Here is a 10,666-nt window from a genome sequence, read left to right as displayed (position 1 = left end):
GTCTCCGAGCACCGTGTCCAATTGTAGGTCTACCCTTTCTGCTTCACTTTCTGTAAGAAGGGACAGTATGTTCCATGAACTCCTCCCTTGCCATCCTGTCTACTTGGCTCCCTTACAGGCCTGGGATGGGCTGGTGAGGGAGAGGGAGGAGGAGCTCCACCTTGAGCAACTAGGGGCATTCCGGCCTGTGGGGTGAAGCCTGGCACTTTGCTCAGCCCCATCCTGCTGAGTGGGGGAAGTATATGCTGGGGCAGTGGTGGGGGGAGGGGGTGTTGGAGGGTGAGGAGCCCAGGAAAGAAAAATGCCTTAATCCTGTTTCTCCTCTGGTCAGGGTCTCTGCCACCCCTCCTCCCCTTCCTCCTAGCCCTGGGGCCCCGTTGGGAGTCCCTCCAACATGCAGCCGCCTCTCCAGGACCCTCAGCATGCCCCAGCCCCTTGGCCTCCATGGTGGGCCCTGGATAGGAGTGTGGGCTCCTTGGTCTCTGTTCCCCAGCTACTGTCCCCGGTTGACCTCCACATGGTGGGCTGGGCCTGGGCGTGGGGAGTAGAGGTGGGCCTGTTGAGCCAGCCAGAGGCAGGATTTGTCCTCCAGCTCTGCAGTTCTGCAGACAGCCAGTGCTGCCACCTGCTGGCCAGGGCCACCTCGATCCTCCCACTCCCCCACCTGGGTCTGGGGCACCTCAACTTTGCACTTTGGGCCAGCACCCTAACACCCCCAAGGCTACCCTGCAACTGGCGAGAGAAGCCGGGCATGGCCTCTGTGCCTACTGCATCCTTGGGTGGCAGCAGTCTTACTGAAGATTGGGGTTTCCTGTCCCACACCCTGGGGCCCAGGACAAGTAGGCTAGGGGGACAGCAGTGGAGTAGAAGCTGCAGGCGGTACTAAGCTGCAGGAGGTGCGTCCTAACCATCTGCCCTAGTGGCCAGGGTGCATTTGCGGGGCCCACCCAGGTACTGTCCAGGCCAGGGAAGGGCTTAGGTACAGAAGCTGGGAGTGTGAACACCTGGGTGGGATGGTCACAGTAGGGAGGACCCCTGGTGTGCAAGGTTGGCAGGGATAGGGTCTCTGAACCCATACTTGGGGTCTGAGGCTGGCACCTGGCTCCCTCCTTGGTGACTGGCCTGGAGCATACATCAGGTAGGGCTCACCTTTTTTTAGCTTCAGGGTCTCCGGTCAGTGGGGACCGGGCCAGCCCAGAGTAGACTGCAGAATCTGGTAATTTGAGGAGAAAGGGCTTGCACATACATGGACATTCCAGGCGAGGGCCCTCCTGCTTGTACAGTTTCAGGAATAAGTGTTCCCATTCCATCCTGAGCTGGGTACAGGTACCCGGGGTCCTGTCAGGCAGGGACTTAACGTCCTATAGAAAATGTTTCTACATGGTCCAACTGTTAAGACTGGGCACTTCCTTAACTACTAGTGGTTACGTAAAATAATGAGCCAAAACTTCCAATCACCCTGTGCAGGCCTCCCAACATGATCCCCTAGAAGCCCTGGTGGGCAGGGCGTGGCTCAGAACTTCTTCCTGGCAGTAAAAGCTTACCTCCCCTGGAGCATTAAAGCACCAGCCCCACCCTCGCCTGTGCTGCCACATCCAGAACCTGGGCCCTCTCAGGAAGCTGGGCAAACAGTTGTGCTCGCCAGAGGCCCAGAACTTTTACAAACCGTTTGTTTCCTTTCAACCTGTAATTTTCTCTTTGCTCACTTATATTCTTTTTGGGACAGGTGGGGCTAACTGCTCTCCCCTCACTGGGGGTACCTCGGCTTACCAGTCCATGGACTCTCCGACCAGAGTCCCCATAAACTCTCCCTTTCCTCTGGACTCCTGAGATCCTTAAACAGGGGGAGTTTAATTTTCCTTGAAATCAGTCAAACACAGGAAGTCTGAGGACACCCTATCACGCCACAATATAGAAGGAACACACTCTTACTCGTTCTCCATCTTGGATGGATGCCACCAGTCAGCAGTTCTAAGAGCATCCATTCCTGCAACCCGGCCACAGGCCCCCAACCCCTGGCTCATCCTGCTAGGACGTGGGCCCATTCCCATCGCGGAGCTTCTCAACTGCATCCTCTCATGTCAAGCAGGTGACTCTTGCTGGGGGGGGAACTTCTCTAGGCACTGCACCCCAGCCTCCAACCTCTAGATGCCAGTAGTGCTACTCATTCACACTGACCTGGCCAAATTTCCCCCAAGGGCCAAAAAATCTCTTCCTGCCTTTTTGAATAGGAGTTATTTTTTAAAGTAAGCTCTGCCTCCAAGGTGGGGCTTGAATTCACACCCCCACAACCAAGAGTCACATGCTCTATTGGCTGAGCCAGCCATGTGCCCCCATGCTCCAACTGCCTCTTTGACAACCACTGCCCGACAGAAGTAATTAAGAGGTACAATTACTCAGAATGGGGAAAAAGTGTCCAGGACTGCCAGCAATAAAGGGCTCGTTAAAAATCCAGGCCACCTGCCTCAATGAGGCACCACACAGGCATCCCAGCAGTGTGAAGAACTCAGCGAGACGGAGGCATGCTTAAAAAAGTTGAAGTGTAAAAGCAGGTTATAAAACAGCTTGTACTCTGGATCCCAGAGCATGTGTGGAAAAATCCTGCACAACAGTAGTTAACTGTGGGTGGTGGGGTAACAGGTGATTTCCTTCTTTATACTGTTTTCCAAATTTTCTACAGTGAACATGTATTACTTATATAAGTTGAAACCAATTCTTTTTTTAAGTGGTGTTTAAAAAGATGCTCTCATGTGTCATAGTTCGTGGGAGACCGCTAAGGCAGGACTTCACTGCCACCACCCCTCATTGGATCCACACAAATTGATAACTGCCCTTGGGGTTGGAAAAAGAGGTGAGAGAGGACTGGCTCAGGGTTACCACTCTGAGACCACCCTCCCCAGGTCCTGGGCTTCTTTCATCGCTCTTTCACTTTTCAGAACATTCTAGACCTCTAGTATGTAGCCCCTGCTGCTCTCAGCAGTGGCTGCATAGGCAGCAGCTGCATGGAAGGCACCTCATACTGCACTTCTATTTGGAGCTGCCTGGTGCCCCTACCAAAGCTGCCTAATGTACCCTGGGGCTGCACCCTACACTCAAGCAGATTCTGAGTTAACTTCCTTTTCCAAAGGTAACAAAGGGGAGTGGTTTTTGATTCACAAGTGATGTCTTTCTGGCTGTGAGATTTCCATGGAGCAGGGGGGGCAGCAAGTCATTTTGCAGAACTGTGGATTTTACATGTGAATTGGAAGATACCAATCTTGATTCCCAAGTCTGTAGAGACTTTGTGCAGGGATCCATGCACAGCATCTGGACTCTTTCCCCACTTTCTCCCCAAACCTGTCTTTCTAGAACTCGTTCTGCTTTACTGAAGTCTTTCAGAGAAGCAAAGATGATGTTCTTGGTTTCAGAAGTCCTAACTTTTACACTCTTCTCAGAGTTGGGGGCTTGTTAAATTTAAGGCTCAACTTCTATAATTAACCTTAAGACCCCGAAAAGCTAAAAGTACTCTTAGTTCCTCCCATTTCTGATGAATGTGTGCAGAGACAGCTGCTTGTCTCCTAGCAGCCATTCTCCCCTCTGGCTTTTATAACAAAACCCTGGTTTTGAGCCTGGCATGCAGCTGCCCGGCTAGAGGAGCATATTTCCAAGATGCCCTCGAGGCAGCTACAGTGTGGTCATGGAGATAAAATGCTCCAGCAACCATCTTGGGCTGGGAGGCAAGGGCCAGCCCAACTCCTGCTGTGGCTATGGGGCCTGGGGCTGGGATGCTGCTCTGCCATTCATAAACCCGATGTGGCCTGGCTCAGGGTTTCAAGGTCAATCTATCTAAAAATTTAGTTGGAACCCAATCCAGTGGCTCTGGAAACACCACCTGGCCCCCACCATCCCAATGTGCACTCAGGGTGGCAACATGGGAGAGCAGAGGCACAGCAGATGCACCAGCACCTCCAGCCTGGCTTTCATTTGCTGCCTTTGGCCTGACCTGGGGCTCCTTTCTGCATGCCCGTTTCCTGCTCTCCCCTGGATGCCCAAGGTCCACCTATGCCCAAATTCCAGGGCAGACCTCCCTGCCTGCCCTAGCCCACCTTTTGGGAAGGACTTCAGTCCTCACCTGTCATTTTCCTTGGGCTTTGTCCAGTCCCACCCCCTGTCATACACTTGCTTTGCTGTAAATTTTCTAAATTTTCTCTCTCAGAGCATGGACTGTGGGGTCAGGGTTTGGGGTGTCCTCCACCCCAAGTGGGCTGTTCCCATTACTGGTAAAGGTGGCATGTATTAACAGATTCCCTGGGGTTATTCCAGAAATATGTGACTTAGCAACAAAAGACAACTTCCATTAAATTTTCATTAAAGTGGGATGCCTGGGCGGCTCAGCGGTTGAGTGTATGCTTTCGGCTTGGGGTGTGGTACCAGGGTCCTGGGATTAAGTACCGCACTGGGCTCCCTGCATGGAGCCTGCTTCTCCCTCTGCCTTGTATCTCTGCCTTCTGTGTCTCTCTCATAAATAAATAAATAAAACCTTAAAATTTTTTTTTTCGGGGCATCTGACTGGCTCAGTAGGTAGAGCATGTGACTCTTGATCTCAGGGTTATGAGTTCAAGCCCCACGTTGCTCACAGAGATTATTAAAAAATAAAATATAGTAAAATTTTTTTTTCTTCTCACCAAAGTAAAAAGTCTAGTTTTGTCAATACTTTTGACCCATCAACTGGTCACCACATTAAGAAGCACTTTAAATGCGTTATACTTTCAAGAAGAAATAATAAAGGTGGCACATAATGAACCACACTTGAAATTGCTGACTTTGTGCTTGATACGATCCACCTGCACTGCTGCAGTGAAAATCACAGCAATAGTGTTTTTTTTTTTTTAATTTATTTATTTATTCATGAGAGACACAGAGAGAGGCAGAGACATAGGCAGAGGGAGATGCAGGCTCCGTGCAGGGAGCCTGATGTGGGACTTGATCCCGGGACTCCAGGATCACGCCCCCGGCCAAAGGCAGATGCTCAACCACTGGGCCACCCAGGCGTCCCACAATAGTGCTTTTTTAAAAAAGATTTTATTTATTAATGAGAGAGAGAGAGAGAGAGAGAGAGAGAGAGAGAGAGAGAGAGGGACAGAGAGGGAGAAACACAGGCAGAGGGAGAAGCAGACTCCACGCAGGGAGCCCAACGTGGGACTCGATCCCGGGACCCCAGGATCATGCCGAGTCAAAAGCAGGTGTTAAACCGCAGAGCAACCCAGGGATCCCCAGCAATAGTACTTATATTAGAGAGGAAATGCTCTGGGCAGAGGGAGGCCAGATATCCTGCCTCTTCCTCCTTGAAACCAGAAAGGAGGGCCAAGATGCTTATGGCTTGAAGCCTGAAACACAGGAGAACAGGACTTAGCTTTTCTGGCTCCGTTCCAGTGTTTCGGTACAAATTACTAATGAAGTGATACTAGGAAATGCGACCCAACAAAATTTGCCCTACACATTTAGCAATGTCAGGATAAAAAGACACATGGCACCGCCTTTCTGGGTAAAAGAACCCCTACCCAACTACAGACAGGTTGAGCTGGTATTTGATGAGACACAACACAAGCACAATAGGATTCTCCAGAGTTCAGCAGGTGGGGAGAGAACCCAGCGACCCAGGACACGGGGCTGAGTGGGTGGGAATTGTAAAGACTGAACGGAGCAGGTGATAAATGAGCTGGATGCTGCAGAGCAACCAGAAGCTGGCCAGAGGACATAAGCAGAGAAGGGAGAGGGCACAGTGAGAACAGTGCCCCCAGGGTGCACAGACAGTTCCTGGTGTTGCATGAGGAAGTGGCTCTCAGGGGCACCATCTACCAAAAGATTTTGGGTCTCATATTAATGAACATGACTGCATATGCTCCTACTTCCCAGCTTATTTTCATGCAAAACATGTCTGATTTGAGAACGTATTCACACCTACCCACGCCTGCTGGCAGCTCCCTTTCAAGAGTGAGGGAGAGGCAAGTCAGTGCAGACCTCACTCCGGAAGGAACTGGCATGCCAGGTGCCCCACTGGCCGGGATGCTTCCTCTCTGGTCCCTGGGACCTGGCTTCCTAGTGCAGCAGGGTCTATTTTTGTCTGGCAACAGAACTCTACCCAAAGCCTGCCACATCACTTCCTAAGAAAATACTGGACCGAGTCCTCTTAAAAGAACAGAGGTGCATTGTCTGAGACATATTTTATTGGGATGGTGACAAGACAGAGCCTTCCAACAGCACCCTGGCCCTGTCAATGCTCCCACACATGCCCTGAGTCTGAAGTAGGATGAGCCTTCCATGCCTACCTTTACACATACCACTGCTTCCTCTTCCTATCAGGGGTGCTTCAGAAGGCTGCCCCTGTAACCTCCACCACCTCCCTCCTCAGACTGGGCTTCCTTCCTGTAGCACTGGTCATACCAGATTTCCAGACCATGTCTGTATTCCTTCCCTGTGAGAGCAAGCTTTCAACAGACTTAGGTTTTACCACAGTTCTTTTTGGATCCCCAGAGCTCAGCCCTCCAGAGTAGCTGCTCCACTCTAACCCCCCAGAAATGCACGTTGATGAATCAACATGAACAAACCACCACAAAAAATCTTCACGTCTTGTCCTGAAACAAGACATGAAACTGCCCCTGAAAAGAACTGGGGCAGTTTAACTCGGGGAAGCAAATCTCAGGAAGGAAATACAATTTTTATCTTGAGGTACGTGAGCCCTGACTAGTGAAAGCTTCCAAGAGTAGGATGCCACCAGGGTGGGGCAAGAAGATGCCAGGCTTCAGGAAAATCCAGGACCAGAGAGGACACTCCGCCAGCTCCCTGGGGTGTGTGTACGTGCATGTGCACACCCTGGCACTGAAGGTGCCCAGCAGAAGCTGGACAAATTCCTGATGAGCAACTGCACATTCCCCTCCTGCTTGAGGGATGCGTTCTAGAGTTCTGGCTTAAAATAACACATAGAGGTGGGTTCAGTGGGTGGGAGGTAGAGAGCAGGAAACTGCAAAAGGCTCGGGCTGGGGGAAGGGCCGCAGGATGATCAGCTGTCCCTGCTCTCAGTGACGCCCCCCAGGAAGGCACCCATTTGTCAACCCACTTGGTGAGAAGATATCTCACCACGGTCACAAACCACACCAGTGACTATCTAGGGAGCTGGAAAAAGATGTGAGAACCTCAGAATTTGTAACGAATTAGCCCCACCACAGAAACAGTTAAGACAAATCAACGAAGCAATCAAACCCAAACCAAGAGCAGCCAAAGTGCCTCCTGCAGCCCCAGTCTCCCCAGCCTTCCTGGAGAGATGTCATCTCAGCAAGTTGCGCTCTAGTCTCATCCCAGGGTGAGCCCCAAGGACCAGCCTCCCAATCTCATGTAGGAGGCAAGCAAGCTCTACGAGCCAAGACTCCTGCTCAGCAGGCTTCACCTCCAGCTTGGTTTCTATGACCAAGCACTTGGAGCCAAGGGCTACTGTTAATACTCCCAAAGACTCTCTGACCTCCAGCTCACATACTGCGGTCAAGCCTCACGTGGCTATTCTCTTAATGGACTGAAATCTAAGCACCCTACTGACTGTGTGCCTCTGTGGTGTGGGACACGGATTAAGGCTCTAAGCCAAGAGTTTTAATCCCCAGTTTCACATCTAATGGCAAATGTCATATGATTCAGGACCTAATCCTGGATGCTCACTGCACTGGCCTGAGGACCAGCATGGTCTTAACTTGACTGATAGACAACACAATATAGGCATCAGCTCTATGGACAGCTCAGTGAAAAGAAAAGCACATTCCCAGTCCACCTCTGAATCTTGTCTATAATACAGGAAGGGCTCAGCTCAGACAGCTGCTGGAGACCGAGGAGGATGAACCACAAATCAAAACACAAATTCCTACGGTTGTGCCTGCCTCATCCTTGGGCCTTGAATTATGGGGGGAACCTCACTAAGAATTGTGACTGAAGAGACACCTGGGTGGCTCGGTGGTTGAGCATCTCCTTTCGGCTCCGGTTGTGATCCTGGGTTCCTGGAACTGAGTCCCACATCGGGCTCCCCACAGGAAGCCTGCTTCTCCCTCTGCCTAGGTCTCTGCCTCTATGGGTGTCTCTCATGAATAAATTAAAAAAAAAAAATCTAAAAAAAAAAAAAAAAAGAGTTTTGAGAAGCCACTCAAAATACCTTGTGCTTTCCAGGTATTTCTTGCCCATACTACTACTACTACCACCACCACCACTAGTATTTACTACTACTTCTCCTCCTCCATCATCGTCACCACCATTGTTTTATTTTTATTTTTATTTTTTTTTAAAGATTTTATTTATTCATCCATATAGACACACAGAGAGAGGCAGAGGCACAGGCAGAGGGAGAAGCAGGCTCCATGCAGGGAGTCCGACGCGTGACTTGATCCAGGGTTCCCAGGATCAAACCCCAGGCTGCAGGTGGCGCTAAACTGCTGTGCCACCGGGGCTGCCCCATTGTTTTATTTTTATTTATTTTTAAGATTTTATTTATTTATTCATAAGACATACACAGAAAGAGAGGCAGAGACACAGGCAGAGGGAGAAGCAGGCTCCTGACCTGGGACTTGATCCCGGGTCTCTAGGACCAGGCCCTGGGCTAAAGGCAGTGATAAACCGCTGAGCCACCCAGGCTGCCCAACCAGCATTGTTTTATTTATTTTTTATTATTATTATTTTTTAATTTATTTATTCATGAAAGACAGAGAGAGAGAGAGAGAGAGAGAGAGAGAGGCAGACAGACAGACACAGGCAGAGGGAGAAGCAGGCTCCATGCAGGGAGCCCGATGAGGGACTCAATCACGGGACCCCAGGATCACGCCCTGGGCCGAAGGCAGGTGCTAAACCACTGAGCCACCCAGGTATTCCACCAGCATTGTTTTAAATGAATACTTACTTTGTACTAAATGGGAGGGTAGATACAGAGATATAAAACATTTGTCAGGCAGCCCGGGTGGCTCAGTGGTTTAGCGCCGCCTTCAACCCAGGGCCTGATCCTGGAGACCCAGGATCGAGTCCTGCGTCGGGCTCCCTGCATGGAGCCTGCTTCTCCCTCTGCCTGTGTCTCTGCCCCTCTCTCTCTCTGTGTTTCTCATGAATAAATAAAATATTTAAACAAAACAAAACAAAAAAAAACCATTTGTCCATGATGCGGACTCTTAGCACAACAGGAAGCAACAGACAGTAGGAGGGCAGAGCTGGGCAAGCAGGCTGGGAGAACCGGTGTGGTGTTGTGTTATTTCATTTTATTATTTTTAAAAAGTAGGCTCCATACCCCAACATGGGGATTGAACTCAGGACCCTGAGATTAAGAGTCACATGTTGTACCCACTTCTGAGCCAGCCAGGCGCTCCTGAGCCAGCTGGATTTTAAATGTGATGCCAGGGGCCCCTGGGTGGCTTAGTTGGTTGAGCGTCTGACTCTTGATTTTGGCTCAGGTCATGATCTCAGGGTTTTGAAATCAAGCCCTGTGTTGGGCTCTGAGCTCAACACAGAGCATGCTGGAGATTCTCCCTCTGCCCCTCCCCTAGCTCTTGCGCTCTCTCTAGAATAAATATTTATTTATTAAAAAAAGGATTTTATTCATTTATTCATGAAAAGAGAGAGAGGCAGACACAGGCAGAGGGAGAAGCAGGCTCTCCATGGGGAGCCCGATGTGGGACTCAACCCCGGGACCCCAGGATCACAATCTGAGCCGAAGGGAGATGCTTAATCACTGAGCCACCCAGGAGCCCCTAAAATAAATCAATCTTTAAATGTGATGGCAACGGTAGGCCTAGGCCTGTTGGAGGAGAGGTGACCAGCAGTCTGCAAGGGGAGTGGGGGGAGCACCATCTGCCTCCCCTACTTATGCTCTTCTAACAGACTCACACTCTTCCCTGCCCCTGGGGACATAGGCCAAAACTTGAGGCCAGGAATGGAACAGTGCAGGCTGGTTTCCTAACACTAGGCTCAGATATCAGTACTCTACACTCCAGAAGTTGGGGGGATTTTCTCATCAAGTCTCTGCCGGGAGGGCAGAGAGCACAGTGCTCAAGGATTTCAGTGTCTTGGGACACCTGAGTGGCTCAGCAATTGAGCATCTGCCTCTGGCTCAGGGCGTGATCCCAGGGTCCCAGAATAGAGTCTCACATCGGGCTTCCTGCATGGAGCCTGCTTCTCCCTCAGCCTATGTCTCTGCCTCTCTCTCTCTGTGTCTCTCTTGAATAAATAAAATCTTAAAAAACAAAACAAAATAAAACTTCAGTATTAGCTTGAATTCTTGTTTAAAAGGGCTTGTAACTGTGTGACCTGCACATTCACTAGCATCTGCCAGGCATCCTGCTCTGCACTTGCCACCTGGTAGACTCTGCCAATAAGCCAGGTGAGATTATTATTACTACCATACTTTATAGAGGCAACCGAGGTCACGATCCCAGAGCCGGGAAACCAGCCTGCTTTGATCAAGGGCATACACCTCAACTGCTAAGCCAAGCTGGCTAATTCAGGTTTAAACAGAGTTCTGATGTCTGAGTGAAGCGAATCCTAAGAGGTCCTGCCCTGGCAAAACCCATCCTACACCAGCCTTCATGGCCATCTAGATCCTGCTGCAGTAACCAGCGGGCTGACCTCAGTATCTCCACCATAGCCAGCAGCTCACCTCCTGGCAGAGTAT

This window comes from Vulpes vulpes, chromosome 6, assembly GCF_048418805.1.
Source record: "Vulpes vulpes isolate BD-2025 chromosome 6, VulVul3, whole genome shotgun sequence".
NCBI lineage: Eukaryota > Metazoa > Chordata > Mammalia > Carnivora > Canidae > Vulpes > Vulpes vulpes.
The sequence above is the reverse complement of the archived record's forward strand: the minus strand, read 5'-3'. Positions refer to the sequence as shown.